This window comes from Pseudophryne corroboree, chromosome 11 (genome assembly GCF_028390025.1).
Source record: "Pseudophryne corroboree isolate aPseCor3 chromosome 11, aPseCor3.hap2, whole genome shotgun sequence".
NCBI lineage: Eukaryota > Metazoa > Chordata > Amphibia > Anura > Myobatrachidae > Pseudophryne > Pseudophryne corroboree.
Genome location: NC_086454.1, coordinates 271,879,219 through 271,904,260, shown reverse-complemented (window position 1 = coordinate 271,904,260; position 25,042 = coordinate 271,879,219). Strand labels below are relative to the sequence as shown.

The window sequence follows — 25,042 nt, the reverse complement described above, 5'->3', positions numbered from 1 at the left end:
CATATACAAGGTTATTTTTTAGTTACCACTGACCACTGAGAAACTGGTATTTAGGGGGGATTTTTACCATTTAAATCAATACTATGGGGTATATTCAATTAGTGCAGAATTTTCCGACATTTTGAAAATCGGCACTGATTCGACCTCAGTGTATTCAATAGCATTTTCACCTGTTTTTTAATCCATTTTCGTACATTTCTTTTAGGGTTTTTTTTTTTTTTCGAATCGGCATGGGCGAAAACGGACCCAAAAACTGTAGAAAACGCCAGCAAATTCGACAAAACATGTGGATCATCTGCGAATTCGCCAATCCACATGGTTTTTGCCTGTGCGGATTATTAGGCCAGTCAAAAAAATGGCACAGGCATTGAATAGGTCCAATGTAAATTCAACCTAAAAACAGGCGAAAAGTGCAGTTTTTTCAACAGGTCGAAAAAACGGCACTAATTGAATACCCCCTCAGAGGTCAATCCAATTAGCTGCAAGTTAGCCGCAATAGCCACAATTTACAGCAGCCTGAACTTGCTCAAAACTACTCTCAGCCCTATAGGGCTGCAAGCAACAATGGGCATAATTCAGACCTGACCGCTCGCTAGCAGTTTTTTGCAGTGCTGTGATCAGATAGTCACCGCCTACAGGGGAGTGTAATTTAGCTGTGCAAGTGTGCGAAAGCATGTGCAGCCGAGCAGTACAAAAAGATCTTTTTTCAGTTTCTGAGTAGCCCAGGACTTACTCAGCTGCTGCATTCACTTCAGCCTGTCCGGGACTGGAATTGACATCAGACACCCGCCCTGCAAATGCTTGGACACGCCTGTGTTTTTCCAACCACTCCCAGAAAATGGTCAGTTGACACCCACAAATGCCCCCTTTCTGTTAATCTTCTTGCCATCAGCTGTGTGAATGGATTCTTCTTAAAACCAATCACACAGCAACGATCTGCTTTGTACCCGAGCGACACACCTGCGCATTGCGGTGCTTATCAATGCGCAGTTCTGACATGATCGTAGCACTGCTAAAAATGCTAGCGAGCGATCAGGTCTGAATTACCTCCCCAATGAACGAATTTTGGCTGGGTGGGGGCCGCGAGGGGGTGCAAGATGCAGTGCTGTTTCTGCCATTTTAGCACTGTGGCAACAGCAACTCACACCCTTCACAACTAATTGGATTGACCCCTAAAGCTGAAATGTCAACTTATCAGGGGATATTTATTAAATCTTGGGGAGAGATAAAGTGGAGAGAGATTTAGGGGTAAATGTATGACGCAGTGATAAGCATGCAGAAGTGTGTCAGTGGAGAAGTGTGCCATGGCAACCAATTAGCTGCTACTGTACGTAAAATTTGATACAATGCACTTGATAACTGTTACTTCAGAGTTGATTGGTTGCAATGGGCAACTTCTCCACTGGGACACTTCTTGAATGCTTCAAACATCTACCCCGAAGTACCAACAAATCAGCATCTAACTGCCATTTTACAGGCTGTGAAAGAAAAATGACAGTAAGGAGCTGATTAATTGCTATGACCAACTTTTTTTCTACTTTATTGCCAAGATTTGATAAATCTCCCCCATAGTTCTTTAGAAAGACTGTTAGAAGGAATAGGACCCCTGGTTGCATTACAATATGTCTTGATATTGACCAGAAGCTTAAGCAGCCAGTGGGCGTATCTGTCTACAGTTGCTTCCACAGGATTGGACATAAGCATCATGTGACTGTCTCCTCCCCAGCCCTGAACATTTATGGCTAATTATGCCTTTCTGTTGCCAAGTTCATCATTTTTAAAACACAATGCAATAAATAATATTGTCTGGGACAAATAATAAAGGTCAAGCATGCCCCTGCAACCAGGCACAATTACTGGCTCAAGTTATCAGATCTCGGTAGCCTAAGGCTGGTGCACACATCTGGCACTGTGCATATACAGTGCACTTACCAATAATCAGGCCCGATGACATGGGGGGACAAAGAAGACACCTGTAACAGGCCCCAAAGGTTAAAGGGGCCCCGAGGATCTGGGACACACACAGAAAGGAGCTGCCAGGAGCACCTATTAATACTTGTAAACTGCCGCTCCGCTGCACACCAAATAACTACGGAACTGGCTGGCCTTACAATCTCCCCTGCAAAACCCCTCCCCCCATTACCATTCAGTTGGTCTGTTCCCTGTGGAGCTGGCGTTGTGACGTGATGACACTGACGCAGCGCTACACCTGCCACTGCACCTGCCGCCGCCACTGCACAGGAGCATCTGATCTCAGCCTCCGCAAACTCTCCTGCAAAGCCCCCCTCCCATTACCGTTCAGTTGGTCTGGTCCCTGTGGAGCCGGCGTTCTGACGCCATGGCGCTGATGCTGCGATACACCTGCCGTCACCACTGCACAGGAGCAGCTCAGCCTCTGAGTGTGCCCACTCACTCACAGAAGTAGTTTCTGAACAGACAGCAGGAGTAGCAATCCCGCAGCTCAACTACTATCCCTACAGACAGGAGAGACACCCTAGTAGAAGTAAGTCCCTCCTGAGTCCTTACCCCTCGGTAACAATCCAGCACTCTAAAACGTATAACCATTGCAATGTTCCCTTTCCTGGGGATGGCACACTCCAAACGCACAAAAATAATAATGAGAATGGCACTCCAAGACTGACGACAGGTGAACAAAACTGGTGTTTAACATCAACGTTTTGGGGTCTCCCATTTTATCAGGACCTTGTGTGTCTGGATGAAGAAAGAGACCCCGAAACGTTGGTATTAAACACCAGTTTGTTCACCATAAATCAGTCTTGGGGTATCATTCCCATTGTTATTATATATACTGTGTGTGTGTGTGTGTGTGTGTGTGTGTGTGTGTGTGTGTGTATATATATATATATGTATATATATATATATATTTATAGTCAAAGTAATATAAGGAAGGCACTCACCAGACTTATAGTAGATTGCAAATAAAACTTGTGGCCTTGTATTTTGTAGAAGCAGACTTTTTTATATAATGAGAAGTAACAACACACCAAATAACTTTATTGTATTAAAAAATAATAAATAAATACATTAAAAGAAAATAATAATTGCGCAACACACTGGGTATCGAACCCGGGAGTGCATGCATTGTGGGCGGATACTGTACTCGTTAGGCCACAGCCGACCATGGTACAGGCAGGCCCTCCGGGTGTATATGTTATGTGTTTTATCTGATTGCTTTTTAAAAAAAATTAACGGATTGAATCCGCCAACAGTGTCGGAAAAGCAATGGAGACCATCTGGGAGTCATATTAATGAGATATGGACCCAGTGGCACTGTGCATTAAATATTTCGGGCCATTTGAAGCAACCGAACCGAAAAGGCTGTCCGAAATATTAATGCTGCATGTGCTAATGCTATCCGGGATTTTGTACACAACGTAACAACTAGATGGATTGAGTGAATAGGGTGGCAGCATTGTATTTTGTGGAAAGGGATTTTTTTTATAAAGGGAAGAACGTGATTGGCCAGCCTCTCACAGATCACTTCCTACTGCCACAGCAGTGTATTCAGCACTGTAGTCTTAATGTGGAGCTTTTGCCATCCAGCGGTTAAACTGCGTATTACATGGCGTGGGACACAACGCACGCCATAACATTAGTTCCAACTCGCAACACAGGATCCTAAATAGTGCGCTATGAGCAACGATGTATGAGGATACATCTGTATCTCACCGTGTGTATGCACCTTGAACCTTCAAATTCCACAGGTCTCAATCCAATCAAGCATTTGTGGGATGTGCTTGCAAACAATGGATCTGCTGCTAACATCTTGGTATCAGATGCCACAGGACACCTTCAGAGCTCTTTTGACAGCACGCTGGAGGGACCAACAATCAAAATCCTGACGATCAAAATACCGACAACAATTGACCGATGGTCAAAACACAGGCAAGGTAAAAATACAGGCATTTAAAATGTCGACGCAGTCAAAATACCAACATTTAAAATGTCGACAGGTCAAAAAGTCAACGCAAGTGTTTCACATTTTTGGATGTGTATGTCGACTTAGGTCGACACGGACACGGTATAAGTGTACTGCATCCCCTCTCTTGGCACACTATTATATTCCCCCTCCATGTCCACTGGAATGGTAAAGTATGAACAAGTTGGTTTCAATGGAAAAAAAAACTGAAATATTCATGTTGATTTTTTTTACCTTTCAGCATTTTAAATGTCGGTATTTTGACCGTGTCAACATTTTTATTATCAATATTTTTACCATGTCAGTATTCTGACAGTGTCTGTATTTTGACCATCGGTCAATGGTTGTCAGTGTTTTGACTGTTGGGATTTTGTATTGTAGGTAAATTGACTGTATCCCACGGAGACATTTAAATAATAGTATTGGTGTGCCTTACATTTAGCTAAGCTCATAAGCAGAAATTCTTAGTAGTCTCCCTACTGTTCATTATCATTCTTTAGTCACTATGAATGCATTTTGTCACATACCTGTACAGTAGTTTGTGCAGTGGAAGTCAGTAATAAAATGGAAATTATTTTTGTTTGCTGATGGGTACTGTGATCTGAATAGTGTCCCCTTTAATGGTGGCGGGTATTCTCTTTCCAGGGTCGAGGCCTGATTAAGAGATTGACACAGAAGCCCAGTAGCAACGTCTTTGGATGCAGCTACTGTGCTAAAATATGCTAATGCTGTAGGAGGCATCTTGTATAATTAGACACCTCCTGAATGCTTGTGTGGTCTGCTGCTGTGTCCAAAGACATGGTATCGGATCACTTGTGTGAACATCGGTCATCTGAGTAACTTTCAGGTTACTCTGGCTGGCCGGGCTGTTCAAGTTTCCAGGGTCAGTAAATCTGTATCATAAGACACTGGCCTTGGAGATCCCAGAATATTGAGGGTAGCATGACCCTATTTTGGGAATGCTGCCCCTTCCCCAGACCCAAATGGCTGCAGCCTGTAAATCAGGCTCTGGTTTAGGGTGCACTGCATACGACTTGCAGCACCCATTCTGTACATGCGCAGTCCTTCCCCCATCCTAGTGGTACAGAAACCATCAGGTTTGCATACAACTATGAATCGGGCCCTCTGTGTATCAGGAAAAGCTCCTCTGCTCAGCTCTTTGGCCACTCACCATAAAGGGTATGTGCTATGGATGTGCTGTGAACATCTATGTTTTGCAAACATCGACGGTTTATGTGCAGTGGTGAGAGGCTGATGTTTTCCTGCCATAGAAGTTTTCTACTCATGCAGAGGTGTAGGCGTGTTGCAACCATTTCAGGAGCATCTAACAGCTTGCAACTGCTAGTCTATACACAGTTGCAATGTTATGGCATCTTAGACTAGTTCCAACAGCTATGCTGCATGACCAAAGGGATACTTAGAAGATCAATGATCGAGGAATGTGCATCCAATGTTTGCATGTTCGTACACAAGTGGTTGACCTTAGAAGCCTCCAGTGGGTTTCTTAATACACAACTTGGTAGCTGTGACATTTGCACATTTTCACACAGCTACTGTGTACAGGAGCTTAAATTGCAAACTTCTTAATGCTCTCTCTTCATGGAAATCCTGTGCTGCTCTATATCTAGATAGATCCTAGCTAGACGATTTGGAGACATACTGTACATCAATCATCACATTGGACATTGACCTATCCACTTGGTGAGACAGGTCACCCATGCATGGGAACCAAACAAATGAAGCCTTTTTTGCAGGAAATGGTGAGTAACAGAGGAGAAAAGCTTACCCTTAGCTGCACAATGGACATATGATGATGAATACACCGAGCACTGTCAAAGCAACATAACTTTTACTTTGAGCTTTGTCAATATTATTAGTAATTGCGTACCGTAAGGAAACTTGTATTTTGGGATTAGTGGTGCTTTAAATGTTGTGCGACATTCTCTGGGTTTGTAATGTATGAGAGATTTAGGTCACTATAAAAGTTACAGACAGAGAGATCCCATGCCAAGAGTGATCACATGTTCCTAAAACCACCCAAAGGAACAGGTCTTCGTCATATATTCACATGAACACATTTGGATCTGTCACAATGATTTACAGGGTTGGATGTCATTCTAATAACCATGCACGGCGTCTCTGGTTCCAGCAGCTGAGTCTACAGTAACTTGATATTTTTATTCCTTTACAAAATGTTTAGCTTACACATTTTATGGAACTCTGCTACCAGAAGCCACAATGATGACATTTGTCTTATAGAAAGAATTATATTGGGAAAGCAAGATGCTGATTTGCAATTCACAGACAGAAAAGATAGAATGAAGAGAAAAACTAAAGTTCAGCTAGAATTTTCGAAAATACAAAGGAGCAAAATAATGTAATGTTTGTTGCTTTTGGGGAAATTTGGGGTTTTATTATTATTATTATTATTACCAGTTATTTATATAGCGCACACACATTCCGCAGCGTTTTACAGAGAATATTTGCTCATTCACATCAGTCCTTGCCCCAGTGGAGCTTACAATCTATATTCCCTATCACATGTACACGCACACACATTCACGCCTAGGGTAATTTTGTTGGGAGCAAATTAATCTACCAGTATATTTTTGGATTGTGGGAGGAAACCGGATTACCCAGAGGACACCCACGCAAGTTCGGGGAGACTATACAAACTCTGCACAGTTACGGCCATGGTAAGAATCAAACCCAAATCAACTGGCAAAACAAAATGCAGGAACTTCTCTAATAAAGGATTATGGGATTGATGTGTAAAGAGTGGAGGAGTGGACCGGTGGGAAAGTTGCCCATAAAAACTGATCGACTTCTGGGGGCGTGGCCTAGCTGTGGAGAGAGGAAGACGCCTTGAGCCCGGGCTCCTGTATATGCTGGATATTACAGCCCTTTCTGCCTCTGATCCTGCCCTTTGACTAGCACCACTGGGTTACTGAGAGCCTGCTGCAGTGGGTGCGGTGGGTTGCGGAGCCGGCGGGCACCCTCTGTGCCCGTGCGGGTTGTGGCCTACCCACCTGAAGGATGCCGGGGACTCGAGTGGAGCTGGGACTGGACCGGTAGTGCCGCGACGGGACCTCGAACGAAACGGAGGTACGGAGCTTGCCCGCCGCTTCCCCTCCCTGCGGTCTCCTCATCGGCGCTGTGCCTGCCCGTCTGGAGAGGTGCCCCCGGCGTAGACCGAGACCCCCGCTGAGAGGCCCGACAAGGCGGGAGAGCGGGTTTGCGGTTGCGCTGCCCGCTCTGTTATCGGCGGCCGCTGCTGCCCACCCCAGGCACTGATCTGCTGCTGTATGTGACGGGGACCCGGGGGCTCCCAGTGCACAAACCACTGACACCACCAATGATTCCGGGGGACCCACAGCATTAACTCCCAAGAGGCCTGTGACTGGAACCTGACGGCGCCATTTTGTTTGCTTGCAATCGGCCAGTCCTAAGGTGCAATCAACCTGCTCTGCAGTGTCCTAGTCCCTACATCTTCACATCTATATACCCCTTCATACGAGACATTCTCTTTGTCCCCTCACGCCCGGGTCACGCAACCTTGAAGGGAGAAGTCAGACATCATTATTGGGACACTCCAGGCGCCTCCCTTAACCCTTCATATTCATCTGGCGGACTCCCCCTCGCTGCACTCGATTACTGGAGGCCACGGGGGTACTCGCCTCTGCCCAGGCCGTGCTGATGTAACCAAGATGTGATGATTGGGACTCCCCCTCACTCCTGATGCTGTGATCCCTCCCTTGGCGCATATATCGAGCCGACATAGGTTTACCCATCCTCCTGCTTCCGATTTCTTCTGTCAACGACTACCGCGGTGGAACATACCCTCTGGGATAATGCCGCCTAAACGCCAAAAAGACCCGACCCCAGTTCACCCGGTCGCTTTCTTCAAACAGTCTCTGGCATCCCAGAACCTGAAAAGTCCAGCTGTGTCGGATCCCCTCTCCAAACATCCCACGGGAAACGACGACGTGTCTAGGGCTTCCCCTGTGACTCAAGCAAAACTCTCTCAACTAGATGACGACGCACCTCTCACACTCGGCTCTATGCGGTAACTTCTGGCTTCCTTTAAAGATGATATTGCGATGGAAGTTAAGACGGAGCTGCCAGCAAACGGTCGATACCATAGGCCAACGTACGGATCACCTAGAGAATAAGTGTGAGGAGGTGGTGAAGTCTCACAATGAGATGATCAATCAACTTGAAGAGCTACAAGCTGAGGTCACGGACCTAAGACGGAAGACCTGTGACCTTGAGGATAGGTCACCCCGTACCAATGTGAAACTCCGGGGCATTCCAGAAACGGTCTCCAACTCAGAGCTTAAACAATTTGCGACAGACCTCTTTATGACTCTTCTTCCTACTAGCTCTATTAATGACTTCCTCATTGATCGTATCCATCGCCTACCGAAGGCGAGAAACGCCACTAAGGACGCTCCGAGAGACACTTTGATGAGAATGCATTACTTCCATGTCAAGGAACAAATCCTGTGGACAGCTATGCACCCGGATTTAACGGCCACGACTTTGGGAGACATACAAGTGTACGGAGACCTTTCGGCGGCTACCCTGGCAATACGACGCTCATTCTATCCGGTGACCGCGGTATTGAAGAGAGCTGATATCCTTTATCGATGGGGATTTCCGACGAAATTGCTTGTTAGACGAAACGGCGTCATGCAAGCGATACTCACGCCGGAGGCTGGTTTGAAACTGTTAGATTCCTGGAAGAGGGAGGATTCACCTGAAAAGGCTCCTGCAACTCTCAAATTGGCTCAAGAGTGGTCAACTGCCGGCAAATGATTGTGTAGATTAATTAATTCACCCAGGCTGTATGTAATAGCCGGACTTGATCTTCTTGCTCCTCTTTACGTTGATATGGGCCTTCACCATGCCTTCCCGGGCAGTGCTCCGGATAACCACGGAGCGTGATTTATATTTATGGATAAATGTGATATGAGCCTAGTTTGGGATGCTGACATGGTATTATCTTGATTATAACCCTGTTACTCTATGTTTGTCTTAGATTCCAGCAGTGATGTTCATGCTTCTCCTAACGCTATATACGTTGGCCCTGGCATGGCCCGAGAGACAGCATTCACCCTATGTCTCCTTAATGTTGCTATTATATGTTGACAGTTCTAGAAGTGGGGGGGGGGGGTTCCCCACACCTCGCCACGACCCCATGTGTTGCCTGTTTAGGCAACCCTGTTTGGCATCCTTGTGGTGCCCGCTCTGTTTTCCTTTCTTTCTGCTTCTCCCTCCTTCTCTGTTTTCCCTGTCTCTCCAAGTTTTGGTACACGAGTACTCCCATAGGTCCCGATATACAGTTTATGTATGTAGTTTGAATTTTGCATTGTTCGTTGACATACCTAATGGTTAATGTTTTTTCCTTAAACGTGAAAGGGCTAAATTCGCCCAATAAACGGCGATTGGCCTTGCGCCATTTCACCAAATGTAAGGCACACATAGTGGCCATACAAGAGACCCACTTCATGTCCATGTCACCCTCCTCCCTTAAAGATAACAAATTCCCCACTTGTTATACGTCCAACGGCCCAAAGAAAAAAGCTGGGGTTTCTATTTTATTTTCAAGTACATGTGATTTCTCTCTAGACCACCAAATTAAAGATCAAGGGGGCAGATATCTTATTTCTGACAGGTAAACTAGAAGACAGGCCGGTCACTATAGCCACGCTGTATGCTCCTAATACCAAACAAATACCTTTCTTTAGGAATTTTTTTAAAACCCTTCAGATGCACTTATCGGGTGCTTTATTATTGCTAGGGGACTTCAACATGGTCCTTGACCCCACGATAGATAAATCTTTAGTACGCTCCACCTCCAGTGCAAGCTCGCGGCGGGATAGCTCCCATGCCTTTCGGAATATATTACATGAATATGACCTCTACGATGTCTGGAGAGCTAAAAACCCGACATGTAGGGATTATTCGTTTTTCTCCCTGGTACATGGCTCTTTCTAGAGATATCGGATAAATGGACACTCCAACAGGTTTCGAAGGCTTCTATCCTGCCAGTGTCATGGTCCGACCATTCTGCCCTCTCTGTCCATTGGGACCCCCGCCGCATGAGATCCTCCCCTTCCCTATGGCGCCTAGGGGATTATCTCCTCTCAAATGCGGATACCAACCGGTCTATTGCACAGGCACTTTCCCAGTACATCGAAACCAATGTCCCGGCCGACACGTCCGTGTTCACACACTGGTGTGCCCTTAAGCGGTGGTTAGGGGAGCGACAATCAAGGCGGCTGCCTATATCCGTAGGACCTCCCGGGAGAAACAGCTAGAACTCGAGGCCCGTCTTAGTGGCTTAGACGCCCTACTCAAGCAGAACCCTTCTAATAAGAAAATATATCGGGACCTGACTCGGGTCAGAGATGAGATGAATACATTGGCTTTAACTGAGGTCCACAAAAACCTTTTCCGATTGCGACAAAAGTTTTATACGCAGGGGGACAGGGCGGGTAGAATGCTTGCATGCAAGCTGAGGGGGAAAACTGCCAAAAAGAGGGTGAAATCCATTATCAATTTAAATAACATCAAAATAACCGACCCGTCGGATATTGCTGGCTCCTTCGCTACATACTACTCATACCTCTACAATTTAAAAGACGATGTATCTGTCCCACAACCCACACCAGCTAATATTGCGGCCTTTTTGAAAGATGTCCATCTCCCCTCTATCGATTCAACTACTCTACAGGCTTTAAACCAGCCCTGGTCCAGTACGGAAATTAATCATGTTATAGAGTCACTCCCATTGGACAAAGCTCCAGGCCCTGACGGGTTCATAAATAAATTCTATAAATGCTTAAAAGACACTCTTACTCCAGTTTTGGATGGAGTCTATAATCATGCGTCCTCCGTCGGGAATTTCCCGGTAGAAATGATGAAGGCTCGTGTGGTTACCTTTCCCAAGCCAGGGAAGAACCCCGCTATGATGCCTAATTATCGCCCCATAGCTCTATTAAATACTGATTTAAAAATCTTTGCAAAACTAGTGGCCAACAGGCTTAACCCCCTACTTCCCGTGCTTGTTCATGGTGATCAGGTGGGGTTTGTTCCAGGCAGACAGTCCCCCAATAATACAAGGCGGGTAATAAACGTGCTAGACGCCTTCTCTAGGTCAGATTCCCCATTATTGTTGCTTTCCCTAGACGCGTTCGATCGCCTTCACTGGGGGTACTTACAGGCGGTTCTTTGTAAGTTTGGCTTTACTGGCAGGGTTCTTTCCTCCATTTTGGCTTTATATTCTCACCCCTCGGCAAGAGTGTGTGTGAATGGTCTCCTCTCCTCATCTTTTAGGATCACGAATGGCACACACTAAGGGTGCCCCCTGTCCCCGCTAGTATTTGCTCTGGCAATAGAGCCCTTGGCAGAGAAAATAAGATCTTCACCCCTGATTGAAGGAGTGGAGTTTCTGGGACAATCTCATAAGATATGTTTATTTGCGGCCAATGTCCTCCTGACACTCACTACTCCTACGACCTCCCTGCGAGCTTTACACACACTCTTGACTGAATATTCGGCTGTGTCCTATTATAAACTTAATAATACCAGGACGGAGGCACTTCCTATTAACTTTCCACCCCCCCCCCCCCCTCTTATCCGCGCTGAAAGCTTCCTACTCATACTCCTGGCAGGATAGAAGTCTTAAATATTTGGGGATTCATATCACCCGGAGGTTGGACGAATTGATCTCCGCTAACTACCCCCCCCCCCCCCTGTTGCGTAAATTGACAGCTCTGGTCTCTGACTGGATGATGCATCATGTTTCATGGTTAGGGCGAATAGCTGCACTGAAGATGACGGTCCTCCCCAGGCTCATGTATTTATTTCGGGCCATCCCTCTCCTCCTACCCAACTATCTTTTGTCTAAATTTAATGCTATATTCAACTCTTATGTGTGGAAAGGTAAGAAACCGAGGTTAGCCAGGAAAACAATGATCCGCCCCAAAAGTGAAGGGGGTTTAGCATATCCAGATTTACATTCCTATCAACTAGCATGCTGACTTGCACAAATAGGAGCCTGGTATTCACATCCTCCGTACAAATCATTGGTCCAACTAGAACAAGGGCTCGTCGCCCCGCTTCCCCTGACTGATGTTTTGCTACTCCCAAAGTCGGAGGGCAATAAACTAGCCGCTAGATCTCTCTCGGCCCAAAATGCCCGCAGGGCTTGGCTGGAAGTGGTACATAGAGGAAGCGCTATAACCCTCCCAACCCCTGCTCTCTCACTGACGGGCATAGCCTCCTTGATCCCTGACTTGAGATTCGATTCCTGGACATTGAGGGGAATTCTGTCTCTGCAGGATACAATGGTGAACAATACTCTCCTTACCTTTGCCCAGATACAGGAAAGATTCATGCTGCCACACAGGGAATTTTATAAATACTTACAACTCAGACATTGGCTCCACGGGGCCTCTGTATCCCCCCACATCCTATCCTTCTTACCCAAACTTGTTCAGAAGTTTCTAGATACCGGGGAGGGCAGGGGAGGCATCACTAAATGGTATAACTACATTATCAACCTCCAACAACCGCAAAAAGCCCCCTTCCAAGCGAAATGGGAGGCGGACCTTAGGTGCTCCGTTTCGGAGGAGGAATGGGAGATGATTTTCCGATCCTGTTATACTGTATCTAAATGTATATCACACATAGAGTTTCCTATAAGCTCCTCCACCATTTATATTTCACCCCATCCCGCTTACATGCGATGCAACCCTCCACATCCAATCTGTGCTGGCGTAACTGTGGTAAGGTCAGAACCTTACTACATATCTTCTGGGACTGCCCAGTGCTTACCCCGCTGTGGGACTCTGTCTGGCTCTCCTTCACCTATATTATGGCGACTTATCGCCGGGCGATCATTACGTCCTAGGCCATATTCTCATCTCCACCAAAGTTTTAATTGCTCGCCAATGGCGCTCCACAGGGGTCCCACATATAACGGCGATAGAGAGGACCGTACAGTTGCATTGTGAATTTGAGACAGCGGGAGTGGCCTATACCTCTACTCCATCCTGCCCACTGCTCTGCTGGTATTCATGGTCTACCTATTGGCACAATCGCCCACCAGATCCCACACCCCCTCATGACACTTAGGTCAGTAATATACTACTTTATTAAGTATTTTCTGTTGGAAGGATTTAGCCTCATGTTGTTTTTATGTATGATATTTTCCTTAATATTCTCTATGCAATTATGTTTTTTTTGCTGAACAGTCTGTGTACCCCCCTACCCTTCCCCTTCCCCTTTTTTCTTTTCTGTACCCCTCACCTGCAAAATAATAAAAATTAATATTGAAAAAACCCAAAAACTGATCGACTTCTAGAGGCATAGGGGGCAACGTTGTCTCACTTGTGTGAACGCCTCTGCCTGAATGACAGGCAGAGGCGTTCGCGGGGTGGGAGGGGACATTGTGGTGGCATTAAAGGGGCATCGACTCAGCATTGGGGGGGTGCGGTCCGGACAATGCAGGCGTGTCCGTACTGTTTGTGGGGCAGGCCACGGTGTCTGCATGATGTCACACAGAGCCACTGCGACCCAAAACATGGCGGGTAGCCCCCTGACTTCGCAGCTAAACTCCATAGGCAGAGGGCTACTCGAAGCATGCAAAAGCATCACTGCCGTGCGATGCTTTTGCATGGTTGTGGGGGGGGGGGGGGCTGATCTGACATGCTGGGCAGACTTGCCCTGTGCTGGTCGTTCCCCCCGCATATCTAAGAATTTGATTGTATACTGTATGTGCGTTTTCTCGCAACATCTACGATCAGGTATGATTTACCCCCATAGTCACCTCCACAGAGGCCATGTTCACATGGGAAAACGGCACCTGCCGTAGGGCAGGTGCAAGTGTTAATGGTGCACACAACAGTGGAGTGTCAAGAACCATCAGCTGTGTTACATTATGCATGGGCTGTGAAAGTGGTAGTCTGAAGGCTTGACCATTCAGGTGCATGCTAATACACAAGGGGAAGGCTAAAACTAGCATTTGCATATCATCGCAGCAACAATTGTGGCAACAGACACTACAGGGGATGCAGCACCGTCCCATGTCATGCATGGAATTAAATGTGTACAATATATTCTCCCTTGTGCAGCTTTATTCACAAATAGCGCCGCCCACCATAACCTATGTGCTTGCACTAGTTAAAACTTGGTGTAAAAAATGCACTTGGAAACAGATGAATTTACTCTTCTATCTTACTCTGTATATAACCCATAGTTCAGTCGACACACACTCAGTGAACTTTGCCTATAGGCAGGATGTATCAAGCACAGAAATAATAATAATAATTGTATTTATATAGTGCTCTTTCTCCAACAGGGCACAAGGTGCTTCATGCAGAAAACAATAGGCTATGCTATCAATAGATGTCATTGCCTGTAGAAGCCTATTGGCTTCTTTTTGTGAAAGTTAGAGGAGAGGTTCCCATGTGGCTTGGGCACATGCAGGCTGATAGCTGCACATGCACATTTAGACCTACTGTATAAACCCAGAAATCCGGATGGTGTAGTAAATTGCAGTACAGATGGTGTAATGGTTAGAATTGCTGCCTCCCAACACTGAGGTCATGGGTTTGATTCTCATCATGGCCTTAACTATGTGGAGTTTTTATTTTCTCCCCGTGCTTGCATGGGTTCACTCCAGACACTCTGGTTTCCTCCCACAATTCAAAAAATATACTGGTTGGTTAATTGGCTCCCAACAAAAATCAACCCTATTGTGTAATTGTGTGTATGTAGTTGTACATGGGTAGACTAGATGGGCCAAGTGGTTCTCATCTGCAATCAAATTCTATGTTTTCATGTTATGTCTATACATCACCAGGAACAGCTCTGTATTGGAAGAGCTGTACCGGCGAGTAAGTAATCCTGCAGACTGGCAATAAAAAATGCCGCCATGCAGGTGCATAGGGGAGAAATGTATTTCAGTTTATGTATAAAAATTGCTACATCTTCCCCTAATTGAGAACACAGATTTACATCCCAGTTACGCTTCTTCCCCCTTAAGTAGAGATGCACCACCAAGCATGCATTTGACAGCGCATTGTCTGAACTTGTATGTGCTTAATTACAGAGCTAGCACAGTGTGAAAAAACAAGCACAAAATGCTCTGCTAACAGGCGTACATTCAACTCTGCATCAGCCCATGTGCATAGACAGAAGGAATAAATACATATCATTTTTCTGTTCAAGAAGATCAAATAGGACAAATATTTCCATAATTTACATCTATGTAGTCTTTCACCTGCCTCACCTGTGTTTCCTCTTTATTCCCACCTGTACATAAGCACAGGACCGTTGTTTGCCTATACTAACTGGGAAGAAAACTCTGGCGGTTGATCTTAGGGCACCACCAGGTACTGTAGCTGTCAAAGAGGATAAAGTAGGGGTTATATTTCACATTGAGGGACATTTTAATATAATTATCCTTGCTACTGTAAGCTTTATAAATTGATTAGGTAGTTTTAGCGACCACCAACATTCATTTATAATAAGGTTTTTATGCCTTCAGATAATCTACTAACAAAATACATGAAGTGAGGCTTGATTAACATCAAGGAACATATTTGCAAATAATGAAATGTGCTGTAGTATTATAACTGGCACAATGCTAGGAGGTTTCTGCACAGGAAACTAGAGTTGATTGTGATTAATCCCTGCAGTCTCCGTTTGCTTCGACATAAAATCTTGAGGGACCTGATTACTGCTGGCACAGAGCTGTAACCTATCATTCTTAGTAGAAAATCACCACAAACCTTGTAGACATTCTCAGAGAGAGGGCTGCACTTGTGCTTTTAAAAGCTCTTCGTGACTTATTCGATTAGAGGATCCCACTGACAGGAAAAGTCATTGCATGCCGTGATTTCTTGTCTAAATAAGGGATTGTGCCAAAAGATGAATATAAAACATGTTGTGCAACATGGCTTATCTGCTGTACAACATCCTCATCTTAGGCGTTTCTTTCAGGACTATTTCCAGGCAGACACGCAGTTTGCACACTTATTCCCACAAAATCCTTTTGTTGTTATGTCAATACACTATAAACACTAATTTGCAGTAATTAAGGCAAAGCGGAGTAATTATATGGGCTACGCAAGGCTTTAATATTTATTGCCAAAAAAGAAAAGGTCCTTTTTGATGAATGAAGTAGATAGAAGCAGCAAAAAAGGTTCCACTGGTAATCAAATGACCATTTAAACCATTTAAAGGGTCATAATCACTCCTTATTTTAAGCAACAATTCCACCAATACCAAGGGCTTACAGTAATTCAGAACTTGTAGCGGGTGTGCAAAATAATCGCTATGAAGCGATTTTTGCATATCTGCGCATGCACGTACGCCGGTACGCGCATGTGCAAGGTCCTAAACTGTGATCTCTTCAGACCTGGAGGGCGGCGGGAACAGGACATCAACGCCGCATCATGTGGGTGTCGACACTCCATTTAAGGGGCGCGGTCCTGACAAAGTAGGAATGTCTGGACCATTGCTTGGGTGGGTCGTGGCGGGTATGTGACATCACACGCAGCTGTTGCGACCCTTAACATGGCGGGTAGCCGTTTGCCTTGGCAGCTAGGCTGCGTAGGCAAAGGTCTACTCGAAACATGCGAAACATGCAAAAGCACATGATCAAGGCACATCCAAGAAATGCAGTGTGTCATTTAGTGCATCATCATTTGTATTTGTTACATTACGTAGTGCATATATATTAAAAACTTGAGATGTGCGCAGACACCAGTGTTTTGGTTTTGGTTCTAATAAGAGATGTGCACTGGGCCATTTTTGCTGGTTTTGGTTCTAATTCACAATCCCGTTTTGGTTTTGGATTTTGGCTGTGACTGATTTTGGTTTTGGATTATTTTCCAAAAATGTACAAAAAAAGCTAAAATCACATAATTTGGACCTTTTTTGGTCCTAGAGTACTATTAACCTCATTACCATTAATTTACACTCACTTCCAGTCAAATTTAACCACCTCACAGCTCATAACATTGTTTTCATCCACTTTAGACTAAAGGCTGCTGCGAGCAGTCTGGTTACTAAGCGACCGAGCAGCGGCATAAACACACGGCTATTTATAGCAAATTTATGAAACATTGCCACACAGCAGTGGGAAAATAATAAGTGATGCAAGATGGAATTGTCTTTGGGCCCTACAGCTTATCCTGATTTTAAAAAGGACATGCACAGTTTAACAAACCAAGCACTTCAGAAAAAGAGACTGACACTTTTGTGACTGAAGTGTTTGGTTTGTGTGGGCCCCCACAAAATAAGCTACCAATGGTCTTAAGGCAGCTATGCTAACAGCTCTACAGTGCCAAGATATCATTGTCATTATCAGCCTCATCCTCAACCTCATCAGTGTGTACAGCCTCCGCACACAATATGAATTCATCTCCACCATTACTAAAGTCCAGGGCCGGATTAAGGGCCACATGGGCCTGGAGCTGAAAATATTAGAGGGCCTATTGTGTGACATGGGTGAGGTGTGATCAGTGCTGTGTGGGTGTGGCCAGAGCCATGTGGGCATGTACATCCCCTAAACTATCAGTTCCAATGTCTCTATAAATATGTAAAAATATAAAAAAATTGCATAAATTTGTAAGAAACAAAGAAATGCAATCTTATTAGATATGATATATAACCAACCATGTGGCCAGCGGGTGGCTAGTGATCATTGCTGCCATGATGATGGGCCTATTTTTATGTGGAGGCCTGGAGCTGGAGCTCCATTCACCCCATTGTTAATCTGGCCCTGCAGAAGTCTCTGTACTTTGACATAATTGCCAAGGGATTTGTAGTTAATTTTGATGAACATCATCTTTTCCACATTTTCCACTGATTGAAAGGCAGAGGCGTTTGCGGGGAGATCAGTAGGCAATGCAGCATTGCAGGGGCAGTGAGTCATCACAGGCTCCCGCTGCGATGGGAAACATGGCGGAGGCCAGCCTGCCTTCGCAGCTAGGCTGTAGAGGCAGGGGGGCTTCCCTTATTTAGCAATGCGGTCACTATTCAATTGTGATCCCATCGCTGCCCGCCATTAGTATGCTGGGCAGGCCTGCCCTGTGCTGGGCAGTACCCAGAATGTGATCGCAAGCAGTTGCAGTTTTGCTAATTTAGCAAAACTGCAACTGATGCTGAATAAGGTCCTTAACCCTTATTTTAAACTGCAGCATCACCTACACTCAATTCAGGTTACTAAGTGTCGCTCTGCTCTAGCAATAGTATTGGGAAAAAGACTGCATGAGGCAGCGCTTACACAGAATCTGTAACTTTATTTTTGAAAAATAGCAGTGAAAGGTGTGTGTATGAGGGGCATGGATTACAGGATTGACCCTAATTAGGTCAACCACTATTGGTCGACATGAAAAATTTTAACATGATCAACAGGTGGACATGTGAAAGGTCGACCCTGGAAAGGGTCGACGTAGACAAAAGGTCAACATGAACAAAAGGTTGACTATGGAAAAAGTCAACATGAAAAAAGGTTGACACAACATTTATTTTTATTTTTGGGGAGTCGTTTTCTTTGTAAGAGTACAGGGAACCCCAATTAGTGTGTCGCTTCGGTTGCCATGCTTCAGGCAAGGTTACTATTCCCAATTGTAGTCCACATGGATGGTAAAGTATGCAAAAAATTTAAAAAATGAAGGAAAAAAACACACAAAACAGCCGCGTCGACCATATGTGTGTCGACCATTTGCACCTGTCAACCTTTTGTAAATGTTGACCATAAGCACTGTCGACCTTTTACATGTTGACCTAATTACCATGTAAACATTTTGTCCATGTCCACCTAATGCATGTCGACCATTAGTAGTCGACCTATTGACTGTCGTCCTAATTCCATATATGAGTGTGTGCATGTGTGTTGTTTCAATGTGGCTAAAAATTGGCTTTCCCCCTACCCCCCTCTCTCTGATTTTTCACTTCCTTACCTCCTCCCTCTGGTTGTTGACATAGGTTCTAAGTAGAATCTGAGCAGAATTTACCTACTGGTACACGGTGGAGCAACTTTAAGAAACCATGTAGATATTTTCTTTCTATCCCCAAATGCATCTAAACATTTATTAGCTGATAAAACTATATCCAATGCTACTCTGAGTGTGTCATTTTTTTTTTCTTAATTTGAAAGGGAGGCCAGCTAGATTGCTGCTGGAAATTGTCCAGAGAGCTGTCACAGAGGTTCAGCCAGAGAGAGCACAATGAACGAAGCAGATGATGTTCCAACTGCTGAACCCCAAAGGATGCTATAGGTATCCATATCAGATATGAGAAGAACTGACAGGACAAAGCTTCAAGGTACAAAATTCATATCAGCTGCCAAAAAATCTAAAGGCATGTGAAGACAATAACATTAATAATCTCAAAGTTGCATGTACCTGTCAGTAAAAGACAAGAAGTTTCTAGTACCACTGAGACTATCACAAGATTTCTCTATATCTAGTAAACTGCCACAGGTAAACTCTGAATATCTTCAGTTAGAGCATGTTTCATTTCTGCATACTGCTCTAAGGCACAGACCAATGAGGTGTCCGGTAGAGCTGAGTATGGAACCAAAAGACTTAATTCAACACTTAATTATTATTATTATTACATTTTATTTATAAGGCGCCACAAGTGTATCGCAGCGCCGTACAAAGGACAGTGCAGGGAGACAAACTTAGCATTACAGCAAATAAATAACAAAATAGAGTACAGGTAACAAGGAGCACCACAATTCTCAAAACATAATACAGCTAAGATGTAAGTAATGAGGGAGTGATCATCGTACTACAAGGGGCTGGTGGCCATAGATGGAGATGAGCCTTTACCAGTTCGAGAAAAAGCAGGTAATGATGGTCGCTGAGGGGCGGAGAGCTGCGAACAAAATGTGTCGAGAAAAGGGCTTAGATAACAAGAGGAAAGAGGGCCCTGCTCTGAAGAGCTAACAATCTAGTGGGAACGGTCGACAGACAGATGACATGAGGTGCAAGCAAAGCAGAGATGTTCAAGGCATGAGGCAGGGGGATGGAGGAGCGGCCTCAGGACTAGGTTATGCATCGGGAGGGTATGCTTTGATGAATAGGTGGGTTTTTAGTGCCCCTTTGAAGCTTTACAAGGTAGGGGATAGTCTAATGGAATGGGGGAGTGCGTTCCACTGAAGGGGTGCAGCACGGGCATAGTCTTGAACTCGAGCATGGGAAGCAGTGACCAGGGCGTGGAGAGGCGACGGTCATTGGTCGACCGTAGGGGGAGGGAGGGAGTATGAAGGGAGAGGAGTTTGGAGATGTAGGGAGCAGTGGAATTAGAGATGGCCTGGTATGTGAGGATGAGGATTTTGAAGAGGATTCTGTAGGGGAATGGGAGCCAGTGTAGATTTTGTCAAAGGGGAGTGGCAGATGTGGAGCAGCGGGAGAGGAAGATAAGCCTAGCTGCGGAGTTCAGGACAGATTAGAGGGGAGCAAGATGGGAGCAAGCGAGGCCAGTGAGGAGTGCATTGCAGTAGTCGAGTCATGAGATGACCAGTGACTGGATGATAAGTTTAGTTGCACTCTGAGAGAGAAATGTCCTGATACGAGCAATGTTGCGTAGCTGGAACAGACAGGATTGTACCAGAGCTTGGATGTGGGTGCAAAGGAGAGGAAGGAGTCAAGAGTGATGCCCAAGCAGCAGAGTTGGGGACGGGGGAGATGGTGGTGTTGTCAACAATGTTAGAGATATTGGTCAGGGGTGTTGCTCTGGATGGAGGAAAGATGATAAGTTCAGTTTTGTCCATGTTGAGCTTCAGAGAGCGCTCAGACATCCAGAAGGAGATTGTGGAGAGGCAGCTGGAAACTTGAGAGAGGACAGAGGAGAACAGATCAATAGAGGAGAGGTAGAGTTGTGTGTCATCAGCATAGAGGTGGTATTGAAGGCCAAAGGAGTTAATGAGCGCACCCAGGGAAGAGGTGTACAGGGAGAACAGAAGGGGGCCAAGGACAGAACCCTGAGGGACACCAACAGGAAGGATGAAAGGGTGTGAGGTGGTGCCGGAGGCAGACACAGAGAAGGAGCGGTTAGTAAGGTAAGAAGAAAACCAGTCAAGAACAGTGCTAGAGAGGCCAGCGTTTTGGAGTGTGCAGAGGAGAGGATGATCCAAGGTGTCAAAAGCAGCAGAGAGGTCCAGAAGGATGAGCAGAGAGAAGTGGCCTCTGGATTTGGCTGAAAGCAGGTCATTGGTGACTTTCACAGGGCAGTATCAGTGGAGTGGAGTGGAGTGGAGTGGGTGAAAGCCAGATTGTAGTGGATCGAGGCTGGAGTTCTCAGAGAGGTAGCTTGTGAGATGGCTGTAGACCAGTCGTTCAAGTAATGTGTAGGCGAAAGGGAGAAGAGAGATGGGGCGGTAGTTAGTGGGTGATCCATGTTCCACCTTGTATTATGTTATAAAACAAAGTTTAGTGATTTTATGAAGGTACACAAGGTGCACTGCTCACTGCATATTTTTAAAGTGCTTATCAATGGGATATATGAGAGTCTGTGTGTGTTTTGTCTTCACTGGTGTGTAGGGTACAGCAGCGCCAAAACAGGGCTGCAGTGCAAACTGTGCCTGCCTGGCCCCTAAATCTGGGACATCTTCATATCGCTCCTGAGGGGGGAGGGGACCAGCATGAAAAGTAGAGCACTGATTTGAGCATCCTAAGGAAGATGCGAGCAGTTCCACAGGTTGCAGAGTTCCTGCTCAGAGCATCCCTTGCATTCTCTGGGTGGGTCTGCAGTAGCACTATTGGCTGCAGGGCGGCATTCCAGGGACCCTGCAGGTCACATGCAAATGCCATGGGGCAGTGACAGTGCCACCCACAGGGATCTGCACCCTGTAAATGGCAATGCTTGCACACCCCTGGGTATGGCCCTGGGGTAAATTAAAACAGATAATCTAATATAGAGTATTTATCACTAATCTAATTTATTTATTTAGCACAAATCTATCTGCTTCTAACTCTCATTATGTAGGGTGTGTTGAAAAAATGACAGTTAAGAGCTGATTGGTTAGTGTTTTATCTCTCTCCATGCTTTGATAAATGGAGAGGCAAGTGGATGTATTATATTCTGATAAGAATGCGGTAATAGGATTTTTTCAGGTCCCTGCTTTTGAAATGTGTTAGGTGAATGAATATCTAAATCTATTAACACTTGTATTTCGGATGCTTCCACACCTCAGAGGGGCATGTTTCCCTTGTAAAAACCCTTATTTCTGGATTTTACAGAAAACTTTTCTAAGTTCACATTAGTTCATAAACATTTCACTTGCACCATAGGTACAATTATAACACAGTGGAGTGGTTCCCAAACTTTTTTGAATCATGAAGCCCTAGACTATCAGAATTTTTTCATGGCACCCCTAGGCCAAATGTTTCTTATCGAGAAATTTTGAAAGAAATTTTAAATTAAGTAAATTGTGTTTATGTGTCATCCTTAGGTTCAATTATCTGGTGAGGGGCAAGATTCGCCTCTGTATGTCCACATATTTTATGATTAGCAGCCACCTGCACTGGTTTTGCCTATTACATTGACCAAAAATAATTTGGATTTGTCCTGGACCACCAATCCAAGGCACGTGCCACGGCGCACAGTTTGAGAACCATTGCAGTATTAACTTTATTTCACTGGATCACAGCTTTGCAGATTTTTAAAGCAGGATTCCTTGGAACTTGCCAATAGTGCAAAAATCGAAACACTGTACATTAAACAATTTACACATTTGTCAATATTCACCATTTACAATTAACCGCTGGCAAAGGAAATGGTTCACCTCACTGCTCAGTTAAAATATCCCTAAACTTCTAAAAGTACCTTGTTAAATATATATTATCAGACCCTAAGAATTGGACATAGCACTTTTATCCACAGAATATAGCAGTACATAGACTACCTACGTGTAAAATACCATTGTTACTATGATTCCTAGGTCATAACACCTTCATCCATTAGGAAAACAATTTTTTCAGAAAATTGTTACATACAGTAACACCTTCATCCACTCGCCTCTTCAAAGACCTGCCACAGTATCAAATATATCTCTCAACAGTTCTACTGATTTGTTTTATCCTTCAGGCTGGGATGCAGTCAATTTACCGACAATCAAAATCCCGACGGTCGAAATCCCGACAGCAATTGACCGACGGTCAAAATCCCGACAAGGTCAAAATTCCGACATGGACAAAATACCAACAAGGTCAAAATGCCGACATGTAAAATGTCAACAGGTCAAAATGTCGACATGATTTTTTCATTGAAACCGACTTGTTCATACTTTACCATCCCAGTGGACCTGGAGGGGGAATATAATAGTGTGCCGAGTGCAGCGAGGCATCATGCCCGAAGCATGGCGAGCGCAGCGAGCCATGCGAGGGGACGCGGTACATTTATATGGTGTCCATGTTGACCTATGTCGACATACACACACAAAAAAATAATATATACACATACATACATCCGTGTGCACCTACATTATTCTTTTTTATTTATTATATTGTTGGTAAGAAGGCACTTAAATTGATTTGTTCATTCAGCCCTGTTAGTGGTAGTTTGTAGGGGTCTATACATATTTTTTTTTATTAGAATCATGTATTTGAGCATTTAATTCAAAAGTATCCCTTTGTGAAGCTGCAGAAAATCACTAATAATTGCTACAATTGTTGCCCAATACTATTCTGTTAGTTTAAACATTGTTTTCAGGAGAATGTTGCAATGTAACAATTTCTTATATAGTGAGTATGCCTGACATTTGGTCTCCTGACAGCTTTACAAATGTCTTCAAGTGTATCAGTACTCTAGAGAAAAATTGCCATCTTGGTTCTAATATACCTCCGCCTCACATACCATATATGACTGCTGCCATAATATCAGTGTACTACAAACAAGGTTACTATTAACCAATTTAGGGTATAATTTTCTATTGCCTATAATCAGTGGGAATATAATTATTATATTTTCGCATAACGAGTTACTCAAGATCCAATGTAATTTATTATTAGCAACCATCACATGGATCAATTATTGTGATCATTTTAGACACTTGAGCTTGGATTTTATGATTAATTACCTTGCTCCTATGAATGTATTCACACACAAAAATATTTTTTTTATTGTTCTTTGTTCCAAATACTATCATTGTTTAAAACGTGTTATATTATTTGAAGCTATTACAAAATAAAAGTTATGTTTTAAATAACTAACAAATCATATTAAATAAAAGAGTGCACCACAAAGAGAGCTTTCTTATAGTGAGCTTTTCCTATTGCTCACTCACCCCCAAACCCCAATACTGTATTTTTGTTTTCGGGTGCACCTCCAGCCCAATAAAAATTACGACATTAAATATGTAGAATACTCCTAAATTGGCTGGTTTTACGAAATTCGCTGTTGTTAATATTCTGTCCTGTGCATAATCATCTTAGGGGTCACCCTCCATTTGTATGCCCCAAGAACAGCCTGACCATACCAGCGTTTTTGTCATGACTCCCCGTTACCTTGCCCAAAATGGCCGCTCCCTGTCAGTCACTTGCAAATGAATTCTTAATGCATTCATAATCACATTTCAGTTGCCCATGTGCATTGAGTCTGGGATGTATGTGCAGACCATTGATACAATCGGTTAAATGCGTGAACATCAGACTAGCATGCAACTATGATTCAGGCCCATAATTCATAGTCATGGACATCAATGTCAAAAACAGGATGTGTACTATACCACCGGCCTTGTCTACGCTTAGGGTCAGTCACTGGAATAAGTTATTTAATTCTAAAAGCAAACAAGTACATTAGTGAGTTTGAAGCATCCTCTTCAAAATGAGCAAATTTACTTAATACATGGTTAACGAGCGCTTTACTCACCCACCAAGTGCTGCCAAGTATAAAATACATTAGCACTGTCTCATACACCCAAGGTGATACAATCTAGGAACTATTTTTAAGGCTGGTCAGTCAAGTTTAGTATCAAAAAGAGTAAAGATTAACATTTAGGAATCTTTTTGCCTGACAACTCTTTGTTATGCAATAAAAAAGTAAAGTTTCTCCTGTTAGAAAACTTCCCAG

The 25,042-nt window shown here is 44.3% G+C and overlaps 1 long non-coding RNA gene across 1 annotated transcript in view; it reads left to right on the top strand.

Moving 5' to 3' along the window:
• LOC134969442 (uncharacterized) overlaps window positions 1-24,216 on the top strand; it is a 168,933-nt gene extending 144,717 nt beyond the window's left edge. Inside the window, exons 2-3 of the long non-coding RNA XR_010189487.1 lie at window positions 19,122-19,288; window positions 23,060-24,216. This is a non-coding gene — a long non-coding RNA (uncharacterized LOC134969442). The remainder of the gene's footprint in view (window positions 1-19,121; window positions 19,289-23,059) is intronic.
• The last annotated feature ends 826 nt before the right edge of the window (window positions 24,217-25,042 follow it).